We start from the raw sequence: 27,547 nt of genomic DNA on the forward strand, positions 1-27,547 counted from the left end.
TTGTGCAGTCATCGGCGTAGAAAACGATATAACTCCTTCTGGTAGCGAGGGTAGCTTTAATATATAGAAGTTAAACAAAAGTGGGGATAGGTCACCACCCTGTGGCACCCCTTGTTAATTGTTCTTGGTTTTGATGTTTCGTTTCTAAATTGCACCGATGACTGCCGACCACCCAGATAATTGGCGGTCCACCTTTTAAGATATGGGGGAAGGGTAGACCCTTCCAGGTCTTGCAGTAACGTGCCGTGGTTGACCGTATCAAAAGCTTTGATAGGTCTTTGTTTTTTTTTTTTTTTTTTTTTTGTTTTGCGGGGAGGCTGAAAAATGCCTAATGCACCATAATTGCTGCCGTCGCAGCAACCGTGTGTCCGTAGGCTAAAAAACAGCCCCGTTCTGGAACCGTCGCCCACCCCGGCACCACTTTCGCATTACTTCAGGGTAGCGTTCCATATTTCTCATTTTTTAAGAGCCTACTGTTGTCCCTGCGTCCAGGTTCCCGCTATTTGCTCTGAGTGTCCATTTAATCGCCACTGCTTCGCATGCGCATTTCTCTGCGCTCCCTCTCAGCATCCATCAGGCGTGTCATTACTATAAATGCCATTTTGCTCACTGCAGTCCAGCATTCTTTCCTGCTGCACATATGTGAAACTAAATGTCTCGTGGTAGGTTCCTCCCCAAAGACTCCATGCAAGGTGTCTTTCTTCGTGGAAACGGGGGCAGTAGAACATGACGTGTTCTGCGTTTTCTAACTCTGTGGTACACATTGGGCAATGAGGATCTTCCTCTATCCTACGCTTCCATAAATACTCTTTGAAACCGCCATGTCCACTCATTATCTGCGTGAGATGGTAGTTCATTTCGCCGTGCTTCCGCTCATTCCATTGAGCTACGTTCCAAACTAGTGTGAAAGTCCAACGCCCTTTACTCGAGGCCTCCCACCGTTCTTGCCACTTAGCTATTGTTTGTGTCCTTGCTCTTTTCTTGTCTTCTTCAGATGGTCGCTCGATATTAGTGTTATACAGATCGGCATTTCGCTTGCCAGTAAGTCCACTGGGATGTTCCGGGTTAGAACCAGGATCGCGTCGTCGGACACCGTCCGATAAGCACTTGCTATTCTTAAAGAAGTAAGTCGGTACGCTGCTAATATATATTTTTGATGGGTCTGTTTAGATCCATACCACACTGGTGCTGCGTATAGTATTATTGAGCTGGTTACTGTGGACAATAGCTGACGTATAGCTTCGCTCGGACCACCAATGTTAGGCATTGTTCGCATAAGTGATCCATTAACTTTGGTAATTTTCTCCCCCACCGCTCTGAAGTTCTCTTTGAATGTTAACTTAGAGTCAAAGTGCACTCCTAAGTATTTTAAGGAATCCTTTGAGGTGATTTGATGATCCCCGACAGTTAAGACTAACTCGTTCGCCGACCGTTTGGAGCTTACTAATACCACTTCCGTCTTTTGGCTAGCTAACTCCAGTCCTGTATTGGTCAGCCATTCCTTTATTCTTGATACGGCGTCATTACATAATGCTTGAAGCAAGTCCAGTTTCTTGGCCACTACTACCACTGCAATATCATCAGCATAGCCCACAATTTGCGTGTTTTCTGGTAGATCAATCTTTAGCACCCCGTCATACATTACATTCCAAAGCGTTGGACCGAGAACAGATCCCTGTGGGACGCCTCCTGTGATTTTGTACCCTTTTGCTCCTTGATCCGTGTCAAAAAGAAGTACTCTGTCTTTAAGATAGCTACATATAATTCTGCGTAAGTAAGCTGGAGTGCCGAAGCTTTGCAGCGCTGCCATTATCTGCATCCAGTTCGCAGTGTTAAAAGCATTATTGATGTCCAACATAATCAGTGCACAGAACTTCCTTTTATTTTGGCCTCCAGAGATAGCTTCTCTAGCTATATTGACGACTGTTTGTATTGCATCTACGGTGGATCTTGATTTGCGAAATCCATATTGACTATTCGATAAGCCACCTGGTCTTTCTAGAGTCAGCTGTAGGCGCTCACTAATTATACGCTCGAAAATCTTCCCTAGGGAATCCAGCATACAAAGTGGCCTATATGAGGATGGTTGGTCCGGCTGTTTACCACGTTTCAGCAATAGGACAAGTCTTTGTCGTTTCCACGGGCGAGGGAACACGCCTTCTTGCATACAGGCATTAAAAAGATCAGTAAATAATGTAGCCCTAGTTGTAATCGCGGCTTTAAGGGCTATGTTTGGTACTTCGTCGGGTCCTGGGGATTTGTTATCAGCAACTCTTTTTGCAGCGTCCAGCACCTCTTGCTCTGTAATTTGCGGAATTTCCGTACTTTCTAGATCCTCGCTTGGATAAGTCCAGCGATCTTGCGCCGGGAAAAGTGTTTCAACAATAATATTCATCAGTGTCGGGCACGTAGGTTGCTGTGATATCGGTCCTTTAACTTTGGCCATCACAGTTCTGTAGGCTGATCCCCAAGGATCTAGGTCGACATTATCCAGCAGTTCCCTAAAGCATAACTTCTTGCTCTTTTTTATGGCATTTTTAAGTGCCTTTCTTTGTGCGACATAGGTGCTGTGTAGCTCTACATATCGTGGTGATGAGCGTGCCCTCTGCGCTATTCTTCGTGCTTTGTGGCATTTTCTACGCTCTTCCGCAATTTCGTCATTCCACCAATATACCGGAGTGCGCTGTGCTTTTCCGCGACTTATGGGCATGGCAGCATCACATGCCATACATAGCAACTTAGTGATTTGAACCGACTGGTCTTCCGCATGCGATTCTCGTACTATGGCGTCCTTCCAGAAAATGTCAAATATTTGTGGGTCGAAAAGGTGCTGTTTCCATTTCCTACTTTGTCGATGTCTTGCTGCTACCGTTCGTGGAGTTTCGAGCAGCTCTACGCTAATAGCTTTATGGTCGCTGTGTGTGTAGACGTTGCTTATGGACCATTTTGCTCGTCTTGCTATTTCGCTGCTAGCGAAGGTGAGTCCTATAATGGATCGTCTGGTACCTGTATCGAAGGTATATATCCCTGGTTCATTTAGGAGTTCTAGCCTCAAAGAAGTAAGACTTTCGAGGAGAACTCTCCCTCTTTCGTTGGTTCGTCTACTTCCCCACACAGATGACCATGCATTGAAGTCTCCACACACTAAAAGCGGGTGTTTACCTCGTGCTTCAATGGTGATCCCGTATATCATGTCTTCGAACTCGGCGATGGTCATGCTCGGAGGGACATAGCAACTGAAGACGTATATACCTTTGATTTTTGCCCACGTGAATCCTGCTACCGTTGGCGTCATAATTTCCTGTGGGAGAAATTTCCCTGGTGCCCAAATTGAGGCTTTCCCTGCTGAATCTGAGAGCCATCCCTGCTCCTGGCGATTTTTGTATTGTTCAGAGAGTACCACTATGTCATATCCTCCTTCATAGACTGTTTGGGATAATAGCTCTTGGGCTGCCTCGCAATGGTTTAAATTGAGCTGCAATACCCTCATGAGACAGTCATTTTGCTGCCCTCTCGTTGTGGGCATTTAAAACTGCCTGCTGAATGTTGTCCCCCACGCGATTTTTTCAGCTCTAGTAACAGCTCTCCTTTCGCCGTTCTTCTAATCGTTTTGACGTCATCACCCAGGGATTTTAATTCGTCGCATCTTCTCACTTTACGAATATGTCGGCGTACATCGCATCCCCCGCCTTGGAAATGATGATTGCATCCGGCCTAGCCTTAAGAGATTTTTTCTTGCTCTTCTTTTTGGCTAACTGCCACTCTCCCGTCTTTTGGGCTGCAGTTTCCTCTTTCCGCTCCGTCTTCTCTTGCGTTTCTTGCCGTCGTTTGTGACCACCCACGTGCCCTGGTAAGACATCTTTTAGAGTAGTAGTGGGTTTTACCACGTTGTTCTCCTTGGTCGAGTACGAATTATTCCTCGGTCGCTTTCCTGGGGGTGATGGACTTCTATCCTTGGCGCATTCGCTTGCACGCAATTTATGTTCTAAATTCTTTACCTCTAGGGCCGACTCGATGTACAGCACTTTTATTACGGAGGCCAAGCGCTTGATTTCCGCGTGTATATTATTACGCCCTATGAAGAACTGCATCAAGTCCTCAATCGCCTTGCCTAGCTTGGTCATCTTTTTTTCTCCAGGGGGGTTTTGCTGATTTAACGCAGCTGACGCCTGCTTAATTAGCTCACTTAATAATGGTGTGCCCGTTTGAGCCTTGCTGTCGGAGTTCTTTTTGCAAAGCTTCGGTGTAGCACCCGGCGACAACGCTCCTAGCTTGCTTTCGGCCTCCGCTCCTTTGGGTTTCGTTACCACTTGCGACGAAATGTTAAGGCCCCCAGCCGATGGACCACGCCCTTCTGGAGAGCGAGCTAGCTTCCTTCCTACAAATGGATTGAACGCCATTTCATTCTCCTGTGTTTGGTTTTTTATTTTAGTATTGTTGTTGCTCATCATTTATTTAATTGGGTCCCCACTTGAGGCCGCTATCTTGGTCCGAGTGTGCAGTTACCTATATAGATCCCGTGGTTGTCTATGCGAAGGCAGGGAGGCCACGTGAAGGTTGACGCAGTCCCTCATGAAGACTGCGTTCAGAGCCAGATCAGTATTAATCGGGAGGATCTCAACCGAACCTGCACCACCAACTTAATGATGACGGACTTTGAACGTACCCCAAGGCCTGCCAGGTTTTAACGGGACGGAGACGAATGGGACATTAACCGGAAAGTCATTTCGACGGTGTGTCAAGCCGTGTACTGAGATTTCCGAATGCCACATTCGCCAGCCCTTAACAAACATATCCGAGTCGTTGATTCCAGTATACCTTAATTAAGACCTTACTGGGCTCAGTCTTAATGTGACAATCACCTTAAATTTACTAATAATTTACCTCTTTACCTTCCTGAGTGTGTATCCCACGTCGTATAGTTGCCTCCCTATCTTGGGTAGGTATTCCCTCGAAGCAACACCGCACTAGGCTATGGATGCTTAATTCAGGGCGGCATCTACTCGCCCTGCCACTGGAGGTTCCCAGGGTGCTTTAGGCCTTTTAAGCCAAACCCTCCTCACCAGCCGCTCTTGGTCGAGGGCTGCTTATTTGATATTCGCAGCTAACCTAATTAATAGGCCGTTCACTGTCCGCCAGCAGTGATCCCCTTGCCCTGAGCTCAGCCATACAGCATTCTTACTTCACCTACCGTTAGTTGGTCATACTTCCACTTAAAAGATGTAAAAGTGCGATGTTAAATACTTATGGAAAGGAATGTAATCGATTAATGGTGCCATACCATAACGCTAACGCCATAGCCATTCAATTGGTTTTTGGTTTCTCGCCATATCCATAACCTTAAAACTTCAGCTAAACTAGAACGATTTTTTTATAATTGCTTCGTTCACATCCTGACTTATCCTCTCCAATCGCAAAATTTTCATAATTCAATTTTTATATTTTTTTAAGCTCGTTAAAAAAAATATTCACACAAACTCTACGCACAAACGCAATGCAATCAAATTTTAATAGGTTTAGTGCAACGAGTATTGTTCTATGGTGGGGGTTTTGATTTAAACCGTAATTTATCTGGGTGCTAATGGTATTTAGCGCGGTGGTGGTGCTATGGAGTTTTCTGAAGCCATGCTGATGACAGGCTAGCTGCAAATTTGCTTTCAAATAGGGGAGTAAAATGGCTTCAAGCGTATTGGCTACTGGCGATAGGAGAGATATCGGGCGATACGGCTCTCCTATGTTAGCTGATTTCCCAGGCTTTAGTAGCAGGACTACCTTGGCTATTTTCCATTTTTCGGGAATGACGAAGGTGAAAAGAGACAGGTTGACATGCGCTAAATATTTGAAACCCACTTTCCCTAGGCTTTTAAGCATCGGCATGGCTATGCCTTCTGAGCCCACTGCTTTGGATGGTTTAGCATGACCGATGGCATCCTCAAACTCTTTGGCGATGATGGTAATTGGAGACGCGCTGAATTTATGCTTATGTGCGTGTTGGCCTTCCGTCTATCTCTGTCGACTGTAGAATGCATTATATATTGTCGGCAAGAAACGCTCGCGCGTTTTTTCGCATCCGACAGCACTTTATCGCCAAAAGCGTTGGAAATTTTGTCATTGTGCTTGGACGGATTCGATAGGGACTTTTCGGTGGACCAAAGCTTACCCACACCAGCAGAGAGGTTACATCTACTTAGATGCTCCTCCCATTTCGCCCTCTTGTGTTCATTCACAAGCAATCTGATGCGTTGCTTTATATCCCTTATTTGGGGGTCGCCGGGATTGAGCTGTCTTATAAGGTCACGTTCTCTCGCTAAATTTGCGGCCTCCGCCGGAGAGTGAGGCCGAATTTCGGGAATTCTACCGGTGGGAGTGAAGCGAGCCAAAGTAGATTCAATTACCTTGGGGAATGCGATTACCCTTGGCGAGCATCAGTCGGGATAGGGAGGGCATCAAAGCCGTTGTCTGTAAAGGATTTGTATTCATCCCACTTTCCTTTTTTAATGTTTATGAAAGTGCGTTTTTCTGTGACGATGAAGTCGGCGGTACGCTCGAGCGAAATAAGTATAGGCAGGTGGTCGGATGCCAATGTTACCATCGGCTGCTAGTTGACGCAGTTTACGAGTCCTGCGCTCACGATTGAAATATCCGGTGAACTGTGACAGCTTCCTACCATACGTGTGGGGGCGTCTCCGTTTATTGTGCAGAATGTCGTTTTTTCTATTTGATCCGCCAACATCTCACCCCTGCTGTCCGCCTGCAGGTTTGAATGCCATAGATCGTGATGTGCATTGAAATCACCTAAGGTAATGCGATTGTTGCCAGTGAGTAAGGCGCTAATATTAGGGCGGTATCCACTGGGGCAACAGGTGGCAGGAGGGATGTAGATGTTGATGATTTCTAGGTTTGCATCGCCTGACCGGACAGATAAGGCTTGACGTTCTAAAACACTGTTCCCGCGACAGATGTCGGGATCAAATAAATGATATTGCCCAGAGTGGTGTATGGTAAACGCGAGGCCACCTCCATTTCCGCTCTCACGATCTTTTCCATGGACAATATACCCAGAACAAGTCTGCAGAGCAGATCTTACTGTGAGTTTAGTCTCTTGAATCGCAGCAATGCGGATGTAGTGTCGCTTCATGAAATCGGCTATCTCCGTGATCTTCTCAGTTAATCCATTACAGTTTAACTGCAGAATTCTGAAGTACAACGGGGGATACGTCGTCACTCTGTGAGTACGTGACGGGTGACTACGCCTGGGTTGTGAAAGGCTAGGACGCAACTGCTGTTATGGACTACGGGACGCCCTTGGGCGTGAACAGCAAGGGGCCACAAAAGAATTATAAAAGTTACGTGGACGTCGGGTTTTGGGATCTAGCCCAGAACAACCTGTCCGAGGCAACCATCCCTTGCACGAGACACACTGACAAGAATATGACCGTCCTAAAAAGATTCTTTTCCGACAGACGCAGCAAAACCATTTCTCAGGACCGGGGTTAGGAGAGGGGCCCGGATTGGATTCGATACCTTCCCGGGGCAAGAGAATATGGAGCAGTCCCGCTGCAAGGAGCTGCTGGGAGGATGACAGTTTGTGGGAGGAACGCAACAAATTAAATGGGGTTACACTGAAATGACAGTGCTTGGTCGGGAAAAATCCCGAGTAGCTCCGGTACATAGAATCGAGTGCCTTGGAAAACGAAAGCTAGGTATAGAATCCGATTATCACTTTCAGCACGACAACGACCCCAAACATACTGCAAATTGTTCGTTTGTGGATCTTATATAACACTTACCACACCTCAAAAACACCCCCACAATCACCGAACAATAGAACATCTATGGGATCATCTTGACAGAAAGATCTGAGAACGCCATATGTATAACATACAAAGAAATTACTAAAGGAATTTATAAAGGAAGAATGGGGAAAAATCGGTCCTGATGCTACAAGACATTTGCTAGACTCAATCCGACAATGCCTAATCGGCTTCAAGAAGCTTATAGTCCAAAGGAAGACAAACCAAATATTATAAAATACTATATATTTCATTATTTTTATTAATTAATTCAAGGTGACGAGCACTTTTGTCCACATAGTTTGGTATCAATTTTACTTTAATCGCTAATACATTGTAATAACTAATAAGATTTGAACAAATATTTCAATAAAAATTTATGGGCTTGGCATATCATTATAGAGCACATACGTTAAATGATGAACACTTTTGTCCATATGTGTATATGATAAAAGCTGAAATTTCATCAGGGAAAACTTCCACCTGAGGTAGGAATGCTGGTATTCTATAAAGCTTGCAAACCAAATTGAAAGCTTGAAAGTGTTTTTAAGTTTGGAAGTTTTGAATTCAGTATTTCCCGCTTATAAACATTTTAGGTTAGGTATCACAAATTGTCATTAATATCCTCTAACGGCTGTCCAAGGAAACTTGCTGTTTCAACAGGGGTGGACCATAATGTGAGGGGTGTTAGAAGCGTTGGTTCCACATTACAATTAAAGAGATGGTTGGTGTCATTGGGGACATATTGCAAGCAGGGCATACATTTTGTATGTCGGGGCTGATTCTGGATAGGTAAGAGTTTAACCTGCAACAATATCCAGATCGAAGTTGAGCTAGAGTGACTCGCGTTTCCCTGGGGAGTGTGCGTTCTTCTTTCGCAAGTTTTGGGTACTGTTCTTTGAGTACTGAATTCACCGGGCAATTCCCGGCATAAAGGTCCGACGCCTGTTTGTGGAGTTCACTGAGGGCCTGCTTGTGTTTTTTTGCTTCATACGGCTGAGTTCTCAGGTGCCGTATTTCCTCATAATGATTATAGAGATGACTCCTTAAGACCCTAGGCGGTGTTGGCTCATCAATCAAATGTCTTTTGGCATGCCCAGGTTTCTGGGTATTTAACAGGAACTGTTTGGTTAGCATCTCATTTCTCTCCCTGATGGGGAGTATTCTCGCCTCATTATGTAGATGGTGTTCTGGGGACATAAGAAGACAGCTCGTGGTGGTTCTGAGAGCAGTATTTTGGCAGGCCTGTAGCTTCTTCAAGTGTGTAGTTTTTAGGCTTGGCGACCATATAGGGGACGCGTAGCATGCAATCGGCTGGCCAATTGCTTTGTAAGTGGTAATGAACGTTTCTTCGTCTTTTCCCCAAGTACTGCCAGCAAGAGATTTGAGGATTTTGTTACGGTTCTGGATTTTCGGTACAATTGCGACTGCATGCTCACCAAAATGTGGATCCTTATCTAACGTCATACCCAAGATTTTTGGATGTGGGACAGTCAGCAGCGTAGTGCCATCGACGTGGATGTTCAAAATGGTCGACATTTGGGACGTCCATGTTGTGAATTAAGCCGCGGAGGACTTAGTCGGTGATAATGCCAGTCTTCGCGGGGCGAAAAAACTGGAGATATCAGGGAGGTAGCCGTTTATTCTGTTACAAAGCTCATCGATCTGTGGGGCTGGGCCTGTGGCCATTATTGTGCAGTCATCGGCGTAGGACACGATAGTAACAACAAAAGTGAGGATAGGTCACCACCCTGTGGCACCCCTTGTTAATTGTTCTTGGTTTTGATGTTTCGTTTCTAAATTGCACCGATTACTGCCGACCACCCAATTAATTTGCGGTCCACCTTTTAAGACATGGGGGAAGGGAAGACCCTTCCAGGTCTTGCAGTAACGTGCCGTGGTTGACCGTATCAAAAGCTTTGATAGGTCTTGTGCAACGAGTACTGTTCTATGGTGGGGGTTTTGATTTAAACCGGATTTTATCTAGGTGCTTATGGCATTTATCGCGGTGGTGGTGCTATGGAGTTTTCTGAAGCCATTCTGATGACAGGCTAGCTGCAAATTTGCTTTGAAATAGGGGAGCAAAATGGCTTCAAGCGTCTTGGCTACTGGCGATAGGAGAGATATCGGACGATACGGCTCTCCTATGTTAGCTGGTTTCCCAGGCTTTAGTAGCAGGACTACCTTAGCCATTTTCCATTTTTCGGGAATGACGAAGGTGGAAAGAGACAGGTTGACATGCGCTAAATATTTGAAACCCACTTTCCATAGGCTTTTAAGCATCGGCATGGCTATGCCGTCTGAGCCCACTGCTTTGGATGGTTTAGCATGACCGATGGCATCCTCAAACTCTTTGGCGATGATGGTAATTGGAGACGCGCTGAATTTATGCTTATGTGCGTGTTGGCCTTCCGTCTATCTCTGTCGACTGTAGAATGCATTATATATTGTCGGCAAAAAGCGCTCGCGCGTTTTTTCGCATCCGACAGCACTTTATCGCCAAAGCGTTGGAAATTTTGTCATTGTGCTTGGACGGATTCGATAGGGACTTTTCGGTGAACCAACGCTTACCCACACCGGCAGAGAGGTTACATCTACTTAGGTGCTCCTCCCATTTCGCCCTCTTGTGTTCATTCACAAGCAATCTGATGCGTTGCTTTATATCCCTTATTTGGGGGTCGCCGGGATTGAGCTGTCTTGTCTTATAAGGTCACGTTCTCTCGCTAAATTTGCGGCCTCCGCCGGAGAGTGAGGCCGAATTTCGGGAATTCTACCGGTGGGAATGAAGCGAGCCGAAGTGGATTCAATTACCTTGGGGAAGGCACGCTCCCCTTGGTGAGCATCAGTCGGAATAGGGAGGGCAGCAGAGCGGTTGTCTGTAAAGGATTTGTATTCATCCCACTTTCCTTTTTTAATGTTTATGAAAGTGCGTTTTTCTGTGACGATGAAGTCGGCGGTACGCTCAAGCGAAATAAGTATAGGCAGGTGGTCGGATGCCAATGTTACCATCGGCTGCCAGTTGACGCAGTTTACGAGTCCTGCGCTCACGATTGATATATCCGGTGAACTGTGACAGCTTCCTACCATACGTGTGGGGGCGTCTCCGTTTATTGTTCAGAAAGTCGTTTCTTTTATTTGGTCCGCCAACATCTCACCCCTGCTGTCCGCCTGCAGGTTTGAATGCCATAGATCGTGATGTGCATTGAAATCACCTAAGGTAATGCCATTGTTGCCAGTGAGTAAGGCGCTAATATTAGGGCGGTATCCACTGGGGCAACAGGTGGCAGGAGGGATGTAGATGTTGATGATTTCTAGGTTTGCATCGTCTGACCGGACAGATTAGACTTGACGTTCTAAGACACTGTTCCTGCGGCCGATGTTGGGATCAAATAAATGATATTGCACAGAGTGGTGTATGGTAAACGCGAGGCCACCTCCATTTCCTCTCTCACGATCTTTTCCATGGACAATATACCCAGAACAAGTCTGCAGAGCAGATCTTACTGTGAATTTAGTCTCTTGAATCGCAGCAATGCGGATGTTGTGTCGCCTCATGAAATCGGCTATCTCCGTGATCTTCCCAGTTAATCCATTACAGTTTAACTGCAGAATTCTGAAGTACAACGGGGGAGACGTCGTCACTCTGTGAGTACGTGGCGGGTGACTACGCCTGGGTTGTGAAAGGCTAGGGCGCAACTGCTGTTATGGACTACGGGACGCCCTTGGGCGTGAACAGCAAGGGGCCACAAAAGAATTATAAAAGTTACGTGGACGTCGGGTTTTGGGATCTAGCCCAGAACAACCTGTCCGAGGCAACCATCCCTTGCACGAGACACACTGAGAAAAGTATGACCGTCCTAAAAAGATTATTTTCCGACAGACGCAGCAAAACCATTTCTCAGGACCGGGGTTAGGAGAGGGGCCCGGATTGGATTCGATACCTTCCCGGGGCAAGAGAATATGGAGCAGTCCCGCTGCAAGGAGCTGCTGGGAGGATGACAGTTTGTGGGAGGAACGCAACAAATTCAATGGGGTTACACTGAAATGACAGTGCTTGGTCGGGAAAAATCCCGAGTAGCTCCGGTACATAGAATCGAGTGCCTTGGGAAACGAAAGCTAGGTATAGAATGCGATTATCACTTTCAGCACGACAACGACCCCAAGCATACTGAAAATTGTTCGTTTGTGGATCTTATATAACACTTCCCACACCTCAAAAACACCCCCCCCCCCCCCCCCCCCCCCCAATAACCGAACAATAGAACATCTATGGGATCATCTTGACAGAAAGATCTGAGAACGCCATATGTATAACATACAAAGAAATTACTAAAGGAATTTATAAAGGAAGAATGGGGAAAAATCGGTCCTGATGCTACAAGACATTTGCTAGACTCAATGCGGCAATGCCTAATCGGCTTCAAGAAGCTTATAGTCCAAAGGAAGACAAACCAAATATAAAATATTATATTTCATTATTTTTATTTATTAATTCAAGGTGACGAGCACTTTTGTCCACATAGTTTGGTATCAATTTTACTTTAATCGCTAATACATTGTAATAACTAATAAGATTTGAACAAATATTTCAATAAAAATTTATGGGCTTGGCATATTAATATAGAGCACATACGTTAAATGATGAACACTTTTGTCCATATGTGTATATGATAAAAGCTGAAATTTCGTCAGGGAAAACTTCCACCTGAGGTAGGAATGCTGGTATTCTATAAAGCTTGAATCATAGTGCAAACCAAATTGAAAGCTTGAAAGTGTTTTTAAGTTTGGAAGTTTTGAATTCAGTATTTCCCGCTTATAAACATTTTAGGTTAGGTATCACAAATTGTCATTAATATCCTCTAACGGCAGTCCAAGGAAACTTGCTGTTTCTACAGGGGTGGACCATAATGTGAGGGGTGTTAGAAGCGTTGGTTCCACATTACAATTAAAGAGATGGTTGGTGTCATTGGGGACATATTGCAAGCAGGGCATACATTTTGTATGTCGGGGCCGATTCTGGATAAATAAGAGTTTAACCTGCAACAAGATCCAGATCGAAGTTGAGTTAGAGTGACTCGCGTTTCCCTGGGGAGTGTGCGTTCTTCTTTCGCAAGTTTTGGGTACTGTTCTTTGAGTACTGAATTCCCCGGGCAATTCCCGACATAAAGGTCCGACGCCTGTTTGTGGAGTTCACTGAGGGTCTGCTTTTGTTTTTTTGCTTCATACGGCTGAGATCTCAGATGCCGTATTTCCTCATAATGATTATAGAGATGACTCCTTAAGACCCTAGGCGGTGTTGGCTCATCAATCAATTGTCTTTTGGCATGCCCAGGTTTCTGGGTATTCAACAGGGACTGTTTGGTTAGCATCTGATTTCTCTCCCTGGTGGGGAGTATTCTCGCCTCATTATGTAGATGGTGTTCTGGGGACATAAGAAGACAGCTCGTGGCGGTTCTGAGAGCAGTATTTTGGCAGGCCTGTAGCTTCTTCCAGTGTGTAGTTTTTAGGCTTGGCGACCATATAGGGGACGCGTAGCATGCAATCGACTGGCCAATTGCTTTGTAAGTGGTAATGAACGTTTCTACGTCTTTTCCCCAAGTACTGCCAGCAAGAGATTTGAGGATTTTGTTACTGCTCTGGATTTTCGGTACAATTGCGACTGCATGCTCACCAAAATGTGGATCCTTATCTAACGTCATACCCAAGATTTTTGGATGTGTGACAGTCGGCAGCGTAGTGCCATCGACGTGGATGTTAAAAATGGTCGACATTTGGGACGTCCATGTTGTGAATAAAGTCGCGGAGGACTTAGTCGGTGATAATGCCAGGCTTCGCGAGGCGAAAAAACTGGAGATATCAGGGAGGTAGCCGTTTATTCTGTTACAAAGCTCATCGATCTGTGGGGCTGGGCCTGTGGCCATTATTGTGCAGTCATCGGCGTAGGAAACGATAGTAACTCCTTCTGGTGGCGAGGGTAGCTTTGATATATAGAAGTTAAACAAAAGTGGGGATAGGTCACCACCCTGTGGCACCCCTTGTTAATTGTTCTTGGTTTTGATGTTTCGTTTCTAAATTGCACCGATGACTGCCGACCACCCAATTAATTTGCGGTCCACCTTTTAAGACATGGGGGAACGGAAGACCCTTCCAGGTCTTGCAGTAACGTGCCGTGGTTGACCGTATCAAAAGCCTTGATAGGTCTAGTGCAACGAGTACTGTTCTATGGTGGGGGTTTTGATTTAAACCGTAATTTATCTGGGTGCTAATGGCATTTAGCGCGGTGGTGGTGCTATGGAGTTTTCTGAAGTCATGCTGATGACAGGCTAGCTGCAAATTTGCTTTGAAATAGGGGAGCAAAATGGCTTCATGCGTCTTGGCTACTGGCGATAGGAGAGATATCGGGCGATACGGCTCTCCTATGTTAGCTGGTTTCCCAGGCTTTAGTAGCAGGACTACCTTGGTCATTTTCCATTTTTCGGAAATGACGAAGGTGGATAGAGACAGGTTGACATGCGCTAAATATTTGAAACCCACTTTCCCTAGGCTTTTAAGCATCGGCATGGCTATGCCGTCTGAGCCCACTGCTTTGGATGGTTTAGCATGACCGATGGCATCCTCAACCTCTTTGGCGGTGATGGTAATTGGAGACGCGCTGAATTTATGCTTATGTGCGTGTTGGCCTTCCGTCTATCTCTGTCGACCGTAGAATGCATTATATATTGTCGGCAAAAAGCGCTCGCGCGTTTTTTCGCATCCGACAGCACTTTATCGCCAAAAGCGTTGGAAATTTTGTCATTGTGCTTGGAAGGATTCGATAGGGACTTTTCGGTGGACCAAAGCTTACCCACACCGGCAGAGAGGTTACATCTACTTAGATACTCCTCCCATTTCGCCCTCTTGTGCTCATTCACAAGCAATCTGATGCGTTGCTTTATATCCCTTATTTGGGGGTCGCCGGGATTGAGCTGTCTTATAAGGTCACGTTCTCTCGATAAATTTGCGGCCTCCGCCGGAGAGTGAGCCCGAATTTCGGGAATTCTACCGGTGGGAATAAAGCGAGCCGAAGTGGATTCAATTACCTTGGGGAAGGCACGCTCCCCTTGGCGAGCATCAGTCGGGATAGGGAGGGCAGCAAAGCGGTTGTCTGTAAAGGATTTGTATTCATCCCACTTTCCTTTTTTAATGTCTATGAAAGTGCGATTTTCTTTGACGATGAAGTCGGCGGTACGCTCGAGCGAAATATGTATAGGCAGGTGGTCGGATGCCAATGTTACCATCGGCTGCCAGTTGACGCAGTTTACGAGTCCTGCGCTCACGATTGATATATCCGGTGAACTGTCACAGCTTCCTACCATACGTGTGGGGGCGTCTCCGTTTATTGTGCAGAACGTCGTTTCTTCTATTTGATCCGCCAACATATCACCCCTGCTGTCCGCCTGCAGGTTTGAATGCCATAGATCGTGATGTGCATTGAAATCACCTAAGGTAATGCGATTGTTGCCAGTGAGTAAAGCGCTAATATTAGGGCGGTATCCACTGGGGCAACAGGTGGCAGGAGGGATGTAGATCGCTTCCCAAGGCAGTCGGTTCTATGTACCGGAGCGACTCGGGATTTTTCCCGACCAAGGACTGTCATTTCAGTGTGACCCCATTTAATTTGTTTCGTCCCTCCCACAAATTGTCATCCTCCCAGCAGCTCCTTGCAGCAGGACTGCTACATATTCTCTTACTCCGGGAAGGTATCGAACCCAATCCGGGTCCGTCTCCTGACCCCGGTCCTGAGAAATGGTTTTGCTGCATTTGCCAGAAAAGAATCTTTTTAGGACGGTCATACTCTGTTCAGTGTGTCTCGTGCAAGGGATGGTTGCATCGGACAGGTTGTTCTGGGCTTGATCCCAAAACCCGACGTCCACGTAACTTTTATAAATCTTTTGTGGCTCCTTGCTGCTCACGCCCAAGGGCGTCCCGTAGTCTACGCCTAAGCGTATCCCCACTACCTTCCAGCAGCTTCGCTGCTCAGCAAGCCACAACAAGTACCCGCTGCTGCTCGCGCCCTACGGCGCCAACAACTCAAACAGCCGATACCACTCATAACTACTACCTTCGTAGTAGATCTGGTAGCAATGCTGAGCATCAGCCCCTGCCCCCGTCTTCTTCTCCCCCCTCTTTTCTGGCAGCAATCGTGCAGGTCAGGGAAACAGAATCTTAGTCCCTGCCTCCGTTTGCACCGTCTGCCAGCACAGAATATATAGGTTTGCGACATCCGCTCAATGCAGCTCCTGCCTTGGGTGGTGCCACTTTCCTAGATGTTCTGGTCTCCGCGACGGCAACCCGTCGACGGGTTTCATCGCGCCATGTTGCCAAGTCGCAAACCCAAATCATCCGGGTACCCCAATGCTTGCCCAAGAGCGCCCAGTCCCAAGGCCACAACAGCAATTGCGTCCTGGCCTTCCACAACCTAGGCGTAGTCACCCTTCACTTACCCCTAGAGTGGCGGCGTCACCCCTCATGCACTTCAGAATTCTGCAGTTCAACTGTAATGTACTAACTGGGAAGATTACGGAGATAGTCGATTTCATGAAGCGGCACAACATCCGCATTGCTGCGATTCAAGAGACTAAACTCACAGCAAGATCTGCATTGCAGACCTGCTCTGGTTATAATGTCCACAGGAAAGACCGCGAGAGCGGAAATGGAGGCGGCCTCGCGTTTATTATACACCACTCTGTGCAATATCATATATTTGATCCTGGCATCGACCGCAGTGACAATGTCTTAGAACGTCAAGGCCTATCTGTCCGGCCAGGCGATGCAAATCTAGAAATCATCAACATCTACATCCCTCCTGTCACCTGTTGCCCCAGTGGATACCGCCCTAATATCGAGGCCTTACTCACTGGCAACAATCGCATTATCTTAGGCGATTTCAATGCCCATCACGACCTATGGCATTCAAACTTGCGGGCGGACAGTAGGGGTGAGATGTTGGCGGATCAAATAGACGAAACGACGTTCTGCACAATAAACGGAGACGCCCCCACACGTATGGTAGGAAGCTGTCATAGCTCGCCAGATATCTCAATCATGAGCGCAGAACTCGTAAACTGCGTCAACTGGCAGCCGATGGTAACATTGGCATCCGACCACCTGCCCATACTTATTTCGTTCGAGCGTACCGCCGACTTCATCGTCACCGAAAAACGCACTTTCATAAACTTCAAAAAAGGAAAGTGGGAAGAATATAAATCTGCAACAGACAGCAGCTTTGCTGCCCTCCCTATCCCGACTGATGCCCGCCAAGGGGAGCGTGCCTTCCGTAAGGTCATTGAATCCGCCTCGGCACATTTCATTCCCGCCGGGAGAATTCCCGAAATCCGGCCCCACTTCCCGGCGGAGGCCGCGAGCTTAGCGAGGGAACGCGACCTTATAAGACAGCTTGATCCAGGCGACCCCCAAATAAGGGATATAAGTCGGCGGTACGACTCCAGTTATCGCTTCGACTTTGCGAAGGCCAATTTTAAAAAATTAAATCGTGATCTATCTCGAATAGTGTGGCCAACATTTAATGCTGATGTGGAGCAAAGCGTTTCTCACTTTTACAATACCATTTACTGTCTTTTTGAAAAATACGTACCTAAGCGGATTTGTGTACATTCCGATACAAGCCAAGTATGGTTCACTAAAGAGCTGAAAATTTTAAAGAATAAAAAGTCTCGATCTTTCAAGTTGTTCAAAAAGACGGGTTTACATAACCATTACTTACAGTACTCGATTCTACGCTGCAAGTATTTTCAATTGAACAAAAAGTGTTACAAAGCTTATCTTTGTAAAATGAAAAGAAATATAACTTGCAACCCGAAGGCATTTTACGGATTCGTAAGCTCTAAACGCAGGGTGAAAGGGTTTCCATCATCCATGAAATTCCAAGATAATATTTCCAGCGATGATCAAGAGATCGCCGACTTCTTTGCGGAATTTTTCAAATCAAATTACTCTATTGAGACCAACGTTCCTCCTAATGAATACCCATACCATATTGATTCATGTTATTCAATCAGAGCTCCATTTATATCTTCAGAAGATGTATTATCTTATTTAAAAACTTTAAAAGTATCATATTCATACGGCCCCGACAGGATCCCGACACACTTTCTTAAAAAATGTGCCGCAAACATCTATCAGCCGCTAACAGATTTATTTAATTTATCTTTAATTTATGGCGTTTTCCCAACAATATGGAAGGAATCCTTTCTTATTCCGCTTCATAAAAATGGAAGCAGGTCTTCAATAGAAAACTACCGGGGCATAGCAAAGTTATCCGCTATCCCAAAGTTATTTGAGGCTATTGTTACCCACCACCTAACATTCCCTATTTCCCCCATAATTGCAAGCTCGCAGCATGGGTTCTGTAAGGGCAAATCACCTATCACCAATTTACTAGAATTTACCACCCACGTTTCTAATGGATTTAGAAAAGGCCTTCACACTGATGTAATTTACACCGATTTCAGTAAAGCTTTCGACAAAGTATCACACCCATTACTTATTCATAAGCTCAGTCAACTCGGTTTTCAACCCCGTCTTATATGTTGGATTTCTTCGTATCTTGGTTATCGTACGCAAAAAGTAATCTTTAAAAATACACTTTCTGGGGTCATCAATGTTTCTTCTGGTGTTCCTCAGGGCAGCCATCTTGGTCCGATTCTGTTCTTGTTGTTCATAAACGATATATCTGGTACAATTAAATACTCAAAAATCTTGATGTACGCAGACGATGTAAAACTTTTCAAATCATGTGCCTCGGTTGAGGAACATTCCTTGCTTCAAATGGATTTAAATCACTTGGTTACCTGGTGCAATGTAAATTATATGCCGCTCAATCTCAAAAAATGTAAATTCATGTGTTTTTCTCGGAGAGTTTCGCCACCAGCTTCATATACAATTAACAACTATAGTCTAGAAACTGTAAATAATTTTATTGACTTGGGAGTCATGATGGATTCCAAACTTAGTTTCAATCTTCATATTAATGCTACAGTGAATAAAGGTAAAGGTGTTTTTGCATTTGTTAAACGGTGGTCAAAAGAATTTAACGACCCTTACATAACTAAAGCACTTTTTACAACATTAGTTAGGCCAATATTAGAATACGGCTCGATAATTTGGAATCCGCGTTATCAAGTCCATGCAGACAGTCTCGAATCAATACAAAAACAATTTTTACTATTTGCCTTAAGAAATTTCCAATGGGACTCTTTAACTAATCTTCCACCTTATACTAATCGATTAAAGCTTATCAATCTTCCAACTCTTGCTAGTCGAAGGGAAATGCTTGGTGTGATATTTATGACAAAACTTTTAAATGGATCAATTTCGAGCCCATTCCTTCTGAATGAAGTGAACTTTTGCGTTCCCTCTCGGACATCGAGACACTTCAAACCTCTTCTGCTGAAACAATGTAGAACGAATTTCGAACAAAATGAACCTTTTCGGCGTTTATGCCAAGATTATAACTCTCACTCAAACACATTTGATAGCTCGGACTCCCTTTTTTCTATAAAAAAGATTGTTCTCACCTCTCTAAATTAATGTATAATACGTTTGCTTCTGTTCTCTTTAAGTATTACGCTTGGCTGATGAAATTTCTTCTGTAGCTGAGCAGTCTCAGATCGTGACGCTTGACAAACCGCTGCCCATCAAAGACTCGGCAAAATAAAAAAAAAAAAAAAAAAAAGTTATTATATATATATATAAATCGATCGCGTGAACAGGATTAGCCTGGTTTCATTGGGCCACTTGAGGGCAGCGCGCTGCCACAACGTCCATTAAAAAAAAAAAAAAAAAAAAAAAAAAAAAAAAGCAACGCATCAGATTGCTTGTGGACGAACACAAGCGGGCGAAATGGGAAGAGCACCTAAGAGGTTGTAACCTCTCTACCGGTGTAGGTAAACTTTGGTCCACCGTAAAGTCCCTATCGAATCCGACTAAGCACAAAGACAAAGTTTCCATCGCCTTTGGCGATAAAGTGCTGTCGGATGCGAAAAAATGCGCGAGCGCTTTCTTCCGACAATATATAATGCATCCTACGGTCGACAAAGATAGACGGAGAGCCAATAGACACGCACATAAACACAAACTCAGCGCGTCACCAATTACCATCACCGCTAGAGAGGTTGAGGACGCCATTGTTCGCGCTAAACCATCCAAAGCAGTGGGCCCAGACGGCATAGCCATGCCGATGCTTAAAAACCTAGGGAAAGAGGGTTTCAAATATTTAGCGCATGTCTTCAACCTGCCTCTTTCCACCTTTGTCATACCCGAGAAATGGAAAATGGCCAAGGTGGTCCCGCTACTAAAGCCTTGGAAACCAGCTAACGTAGGTGAGTCATATCGTCCGATATCTCTCCTATCGCCAGTGGCAAAGACGCCTGAAGCCATTTTGCTCCCTTATTTCCAAGCACATTTGCAGCTAGCCCCTCATCAGCATGGCTTCAGAAAACTCCATAGCACTACCTCCGCGCTAAATGTCATTAGCACCCAGATAAATTGCGGTTCGAATCAATATCCCCACCATAGAACAGTACTCGTAGCGTTAGACCTATCAAAAGCTTTTGATACGGTCAACCATGGCTCGTTACTGCAAGACCTGGAAGGGTCTACCCTTCCCCCATGTCTTAAAAGGTGGACCGCAAATTATCTGGGTGGTCGGCAGGCATCGGTGCAATTCAGAAACGAAAAATCAAAACAAAGGAGAATTAAACAAGGGGTGCCACAGGGTGGTGTCCTATCCCCGCTTTTGTTTAATTTCTACATATCTAAGCTACCTTCACCACCGGAAGGAGTCACAATCGTTTCCTACGCCGATGACTGCACAATAATGGCCACAGGCCCAGGCCCAAAGATCGATGAGCTATGCAATAAAATAAACGGCTTTCCCCCTGATCTCTCCAGTTTTTTCGCCTCGCGAAACCTGGCATTGTCACCGACTAAATCTTCCGCGACCTTATTTACAACATGGACGCCCCAAATGTCGACCATATTGAACATCCACGTCGATGGCACTACGCTACCGACTGTCCTACACCCCAAAATCTTGGGTGTGACGTTTGATCAGGATCTACATTTTGGTGCGCACGCAACCGCAATTGTTCCAAGAATTCAGAGCCGTAATAAAATCCTCAAATCCCTTGCTGGCAGTACCTGGGGAAAAGATAAAGAAACGCTCTTGACCACATACAAAGCAATTAGCCAGCCGATTACGTGCTACGCGTCACCCATATGGTCGCCAAGCCTAAAAACCACCCACTGGAAGAAACTACAGGCCTGCCAAAATACTGCTCTCAGAATCGCCACGGGCTGTCTTCTTATGTCCCCAGAACACCATCTGCATAATGAGGCGAGAATACTCCCCATCAGGGAGAGAAATGAGATGCTGACCAAACAGTTTCTGTTGAATACCCAGAAACCTGGGCATCCCAACAGACATCTGATTGACGAACCAGCACCGCCTAGGGGCCTAAGGAGTCATCTCCGTAAGCATTTTGAGGAAATACGGCACCTGAGAACCCAGCCGTATGAAGCGGAAAAACACAAGCAGGTCCTTGGTGAACTCCATAGACAGGCGTCGGACCTTTATGTCGAGAATTGCCCGGTGAATCCAGTACTTGAAGAAAAATATCCAGAACTCGCAGAAGAGGATGTAACGACAGCCTTTGTATAAACTACGCCCCTGCACTTGCATGATTACTCAAAGCTATTTCTGCAAGTAAGCGTGCCAACAAACAGCAAATCGCCTCTGTATTATGTGTATGTGTGTGTGGTTATCTTACCTAACATTCCATTCAACATGTTCAAAGCCTTCCAGGATCTTTGAGTGACTTTGAACAAGAAGAAAAATGGTTTGGCAGTCAACGCAAAACGGTAGTGGCAGTGGAAAAAAAGATTGCCTATAAAAGGGCCACCATTCCATCTTTCCCTTTCAAAAGTCTAAAGTGAAAGCGACGTGCGTATGCTTTAAGCCGCGAGTGCAGTGAAAAAAAAAGAGGTTAAAAGTTTAAGTGCAAAGTTACCGTTTCCCTTAAGGAACGGCCTACTTAGTGAATAAAAAAAAAAAAAAAAGGTTCCGCAACCTAGCGGATGACAACAGTTAACCACCAACGGAGTCACCACCAATAACACAGGTAAGTGAAACCATCCTCCCTTAAGTGACTAAATCCGAGGACAAATTTAATTACGTTTTCTCAGGTGAACTTTAGAGGTTTTTTTTTTCTGCCCTAAGTGGAAATTTTGTCTGCCAGACAAACCTTGGAAGTTACGTGAGAAAACGGGACTAAATTGCTTTCAACCAAGTAAAGTATGTACAGCCGACTTATATATTTTGTTTTATGATTTTCGCTGCAGGAACGTCGATACCATTAGCTTGGAGATTCACCAGCACGTCCGGTGTGAGGCACCGTAGCCAAACATAACCACCCGACCGGTAAGCACCCCATAACACTCAAGATCAACACACTGAGCCGCAAGCACACAAACCTAAACTAAAGCACACCGCACCGAATACCAAGTCGACATACATTCCCTCGTACAAAACTCCATAACCAGACTCTAAGTAAAAGGATACATCGAAACGCAAACAACACCAAGATCATACATACATTCACCTTCACACGCAGCCACGGCCAGCCACCTAAACTCAGATACACACCACCACCAGAAAACATTCACCCGCATTCACAACTAGCCATCTAAACACTAAGACACATCAGCAGCACCAAATATCATCCACCTGCACTCACGACCAAACATCCAAAGACAAATACGCATCAACACCGCAAACTATCATACACCCAGAACCAACCACACCACTTATTATAACCACAGAAGCCCATCGCAAACACACCAGCGAAATACAACAAACCACGTTCACCATAAAACCAGCACAACGACTTGCAACAATCATACCAACAATAACCACGCAACATCTAAAAACACAAACACAGGTAAATTATTGAAAAGAAGGTAAATCATTGAAAAGAAGGCTCGACAGCACAATCATTACATCACATCCTCCTCCATCACATCACGCTATCATACATCGCAGTACCGCACATCACATCATTTTATCTATTATAACATCACGTCACACCAAAGAAGGCATCGCGGTGAGTAATTGTTATCCGATCACTGGTGTGGATTGGTTCATAGGACAGCTAGACTGAGCAATCGAAGTCGGGAGAAGATCGCCAGGTAGAGAGCGTGCTCCCCACTACCACGAATTCGCCGCAACAACACCACCAACTAAAAGGGAATCAAGTACCACAGAGACCGGAAAACACCCGTATAATTTTTAAATTCTAACAACCATTCTTTTTAGACTAAGCACCATATTATTCGTTTCGTAATTCCCTCCACACATAAATTTTTTATCGGGATTGTTATTTCTATTTCCCTACATTCTTTCTTATATATACATATCTAAATCTTTGTTTTTAACACTTACCCAATAATTGTCACACAGACTTCTATAAGTTTTTTTTTGCTGCAAAATTTTAAGTTTATACAATTTAGTTTTCACTTGTTTTTCACTGTTGCATTTTGTTTATTTTTAATTTATCAGTTTTCATTTTTTTTTTTACTTACGTTTGGCAAACTCGTAATTTTGCATTAACCTTTTTTTGTTTTGCTTTACAAAAGAGAGCTTTTTTTTATCATTTCTGTTACTCGCTTCCTTTACGGAATTTCCCTTTTTTTCATGCAAACATCTTCTGCTTCCATTATACTTCTTGTATTGCTTTTTTTGTATTTGTTTCTTTCCTTCCGTATAATTCTTAATTTTTTTTTGTTCTTTTATAGCAACATGCTGTTATTGCCCCTTAAATGAACACCACACACAAAACATCTTTGCCTCAACATTCTTTTTCCACACTTTTGTTCACACTTTTCTTGCTACTTTCAATTCCTTTTTCTTTTCTTAAATGTCTTTTTCTATTATTTGATCATCCTGGTTTTTAACAAATAACCAACCCAACTCACTTCTCACCATTTGTTTTATTTCATTTATTTTTCGCGTTCGCATATTTTTTTTATGCAATTTTTTTATCAATCAACGCGATCGCGATAAAATATGCGTACACATTTTAATTCATGTAAACCGGAACTGAAGGTCCCATGTGGCCAACCGAAGAGAACACTAAATTTGGTGGAAAACGAGTAGGACTTTTTCTCTTTCCTTCTTTTCTTTTCAGCTCACATCACCTCAGCCTTGGTACCTGGACTGCAGATGAGTGTAGAGAGTTAAAGAAAACGGTAATATATAATATTTTTCTATGATCTCTCATTTCATTTACATATTCCTTTTTTTCACTTGCTCATGCTCAGATTTCTTAATGAATTACTGTGTCTGTAAAGAAATACGGAGTGTTAGCTAAAAAGGGTGTTCCCCTAGGAAGTTTTATTATATTTCTATTTCTTTATAATTCTAATTGTTTTTATTGAATTGAATTGCTTTTTGCCTTGATTTCTTAGTTGTTTTGGTAAAGAGAGTTCTTGAAATAAGTTTAGGTTAAGCGCATTTTAGTTCCGCCATCCTTTTTGTCGATTTTGTTATTTGAATTTCAATATCCCTTTTTTGGTAAGGGTAGATTTTAATAAGCTAATATAAGTCATATCGCTCTACAGAATTGAGGTCCCTAGCACGTAAGTTAATACTGAAATTTTGAAATAAAACATTGTAAGCAAAGGTAATGGTACCTTTTGGAGTTTTTAGTTGAAGCGACTGTAGGTAAAATGTCGGCCCTTTAAGTCCCTTTGGTGTTAGTGTGGGTGTTGCCCTTGCGGCACACTAGGAATGGGTGAGGTGTTGCGACTAGACTGACAGACTATGGGTTAGGCCCGACCTTTGACTTTCACGGACGGACTATGTCAGGATAAGGGAACTCCACTCGGTTATCGGAGTCAAAGTGGAGTTCAAGGTTGTTCATGCCTCATGAACAAGAGGGGTGGGATGACTCCACCTGACACGGACAGTCTTCTCCCGCTTTCCTTTTCTCTTCTCTTTTGTCGCTAACTTTTTCTAGTCTCTGTGTTTTCCTAACCTAGGCATGAACTCCTAATTTTGTTTTTGTGACTGTGGGTCGAGTTAGGTGGCAAGAACCGCGCCTCAACGCCGACGAGCCTCAGCCGGGCTACCACCATGCCTAACCGCCACCCTTCTCGCCCCGGACCAAGCAGTTACATTACAAGGAACGCATACTCCCCAGGGAAACGCGTGTCACTCTTGCTCAACTTCGTTCTGGATACTGTAACAGGTTAAACTCTTACCTATCCAGAATCAACCCCGACATACAAAATGTATGCCCTGCTTGCAATGTGTCCCCACATGACACCAACCATCTCTTTAATTGTAATGTGGCACCAACGCCTCTAACACCCCTTTCCTTATGGTCCACCCCTGTTGAAACGGCAAGTTTCCTTGGACTCCCGTTAGAGGATATTGATGACAATTTGTGATCGGTCGCGGCTATTAGGTGGGGCGAGCATTGCTACAACAACAACAACAACAACAGGGAAGTAGATGTTGATGATTTCTATGTTTGCATTGCCTGACCGAACAGATAAGACTTGACGTTCTAAGACATTGCTCCTGCGGCCGGTAAACGCGAGGCCACCTCCATTTCCGCTCTCACGATCTTTTCCCTGGACAATATACCCAGAACAAGTCTGCAGGGCAGATCTTACTGTGAGTTTAGTCTCTTGAATCGCAGCAATGCGGATGTTGTGTCGCTTCATGAAATCGGCGTGATCTTCCCAGTTAATCCATTACAGTTTAACTGCAGAATTCTGAAGTACAACGGGGGAGACGTCGTCACTCTGTGAGTACGTGACGGGTGACTACGCCTGGGTTGTGAAAGGCTAGGACGCAACTGCTGTTATGGACTACGGGACGCCCTTGGGCGTGAACAGCAAGGGGCCACAAAAGAATTATAAAAGTTACGTGGACGTCGGGTTTTGGGATCTAGCCAAGAACAACCTGTCCGAAGCAACCATCCCTTGCACGAGACACACTGACAAGAGTATGACCGTCCTAAAAAGATTCTTTTCCGACAGACGTAGCAAAACCATTTCTCAGGACCGGGAAAAGGGGAGGGGCCCGGATTGGATTCGATACCTTCCCGGAACAAGAGAATGTGGAGCAGTCCCGCTGCAAGGAGCTGCTGGGAGGATGACAATTTGTGGGAGGGACGCAACAAATTAAATGGGGTTACACTGAAATGACAGTCCTTGGTCGGGAAAAATCCCGAGTAGCTCCGGTACATAGAATCGAGTGCCTTGGGAAACGAAAGCTAGGTATAGAATCCGATTATCACTTTCAGCACGACAACGACCCCAAGCATACTGCAAATTGTTCGTTTGTGGATCTTATATAACACTTCCCACACCTCAAAAACACCCCCACAATCACCGAACAATAGAACATCTATGGGATCATTTTGACAGAAAGATCTGAGAACGCCATATGTATAACATACAAAAAAATTACTAAAAGAATTTATAAAGGAAGAATGGGGAAAAATCGGTCCTGATGCTACAAGACATTTGCTAGACTCAATGCGGCAATGCCTAATCGGCTTCAAGAAGCTTATAGTCCAAAGAAAGACAAACCAAATATTATAAACTATTATATTTCATTATTTTTATTAATTAATTCAAGGTGACGAACACTTTTGTCCACATAGTTTGGTACCAATTTTACTTTAATCGTATTTATTTAAAACATTGAAGCGTTGATTTAAAGCTTTTCTGTGATATAACAAAGCTAATACATTGTAATAACTAATAAGATTTGAATAAATATTTCAATAAATTTATGGGCTTGGCATATCATTAAAGAGCACATACGTTAAATAATGAAATTTTTTGTCCATATGTGTAGTATATGATAAAAGCTGAAATTTCGTCAGGAAAAACTTCCACCTGAGGTGGGAATACTGGTATTCTATAAAGCTTGAATCATAGTGCAAACCAAATTGAAAGCTTGGAAGTTGTTTTAAGTTTGGAAGTTTTGAATTCAGTATTTCCCGCTTATAAGCATTTTTCGGGTTAGGCGGTCAGAATATACCCGCGGTAGGTATACCTGTCGTAAGAGGCGACTAAAATACAAGATTCAAGGTGTTGTGTAGCGCAACCCTTTCCGGTTGTCAGCGCAACATATAGCTTCTCCAAATCCAATTGTCAACCTCACAAAGCACCCCGCTTATAAGCATTTCCCGTTTTTTGTTTTGTAGTTTTCCCTCTTATAAACACTAAATAAAAAAATTCTATTTTGAATCTTCTCATACACCAATTTATTTGGCTTCTAACTAAATTTACTGTATTAACCATATTACTATTCATTTATCGATTCTATGCATTCTCGCCTGCTACGGAGAATCTACTGACGAACATATAATCGCAGAAGCCTTCCCAGGAGAAAATTCAATAATAAAAGAGTCGTCCGATTATGAACCTCCTAATAGTGTTGCAGATAATATTCCAAGCCATAAGGAAGTCATTGATTCCACTGATACTATCCGTAGGGCACTTATGCCTTCAAATCAATTTATTCTCGAGATCGATAAAATTGAGCAGTACTATTTCGAACTCGCTAAATTGTACATTCAGTCGATAATTACAGACTTTTTTTTTAAATAATTAACGAATTCGTACATGCATGTTGTTGTAGCTATAAATTTACTCCCGAAGGCTTTGGGGAGTGT

The 27,547-nt window shown here is 44.3% G+C and overlaps 1 pseudogene; it reads right to left on the bottom strand.

Annotated features, from left to right (window-relative positions):
• Nucleotides 1-27,547, bottom strand: part of LOC137241540 (T-complex protein 1 subunit eta-like) — a 166,032-nt pseudogene that overhangs the window by 47,674 nt on the left and 90,811 nt on the right.

Source organism: Eurosta solidaginis, chromosome 2 (genome assembly GCF_040869045.1).
Source record: "Eurosta solidaginis isolate ZX-2024a chromosome 2, ASM4086904v1, whole genome shotgun sequence".
Taxonomy (NCBI): Eukaryota; Metazoa; Arthropoda; class Insecta; order Diptera; family Tephritidae; genus Eurosta; species Eurosta solidaginis.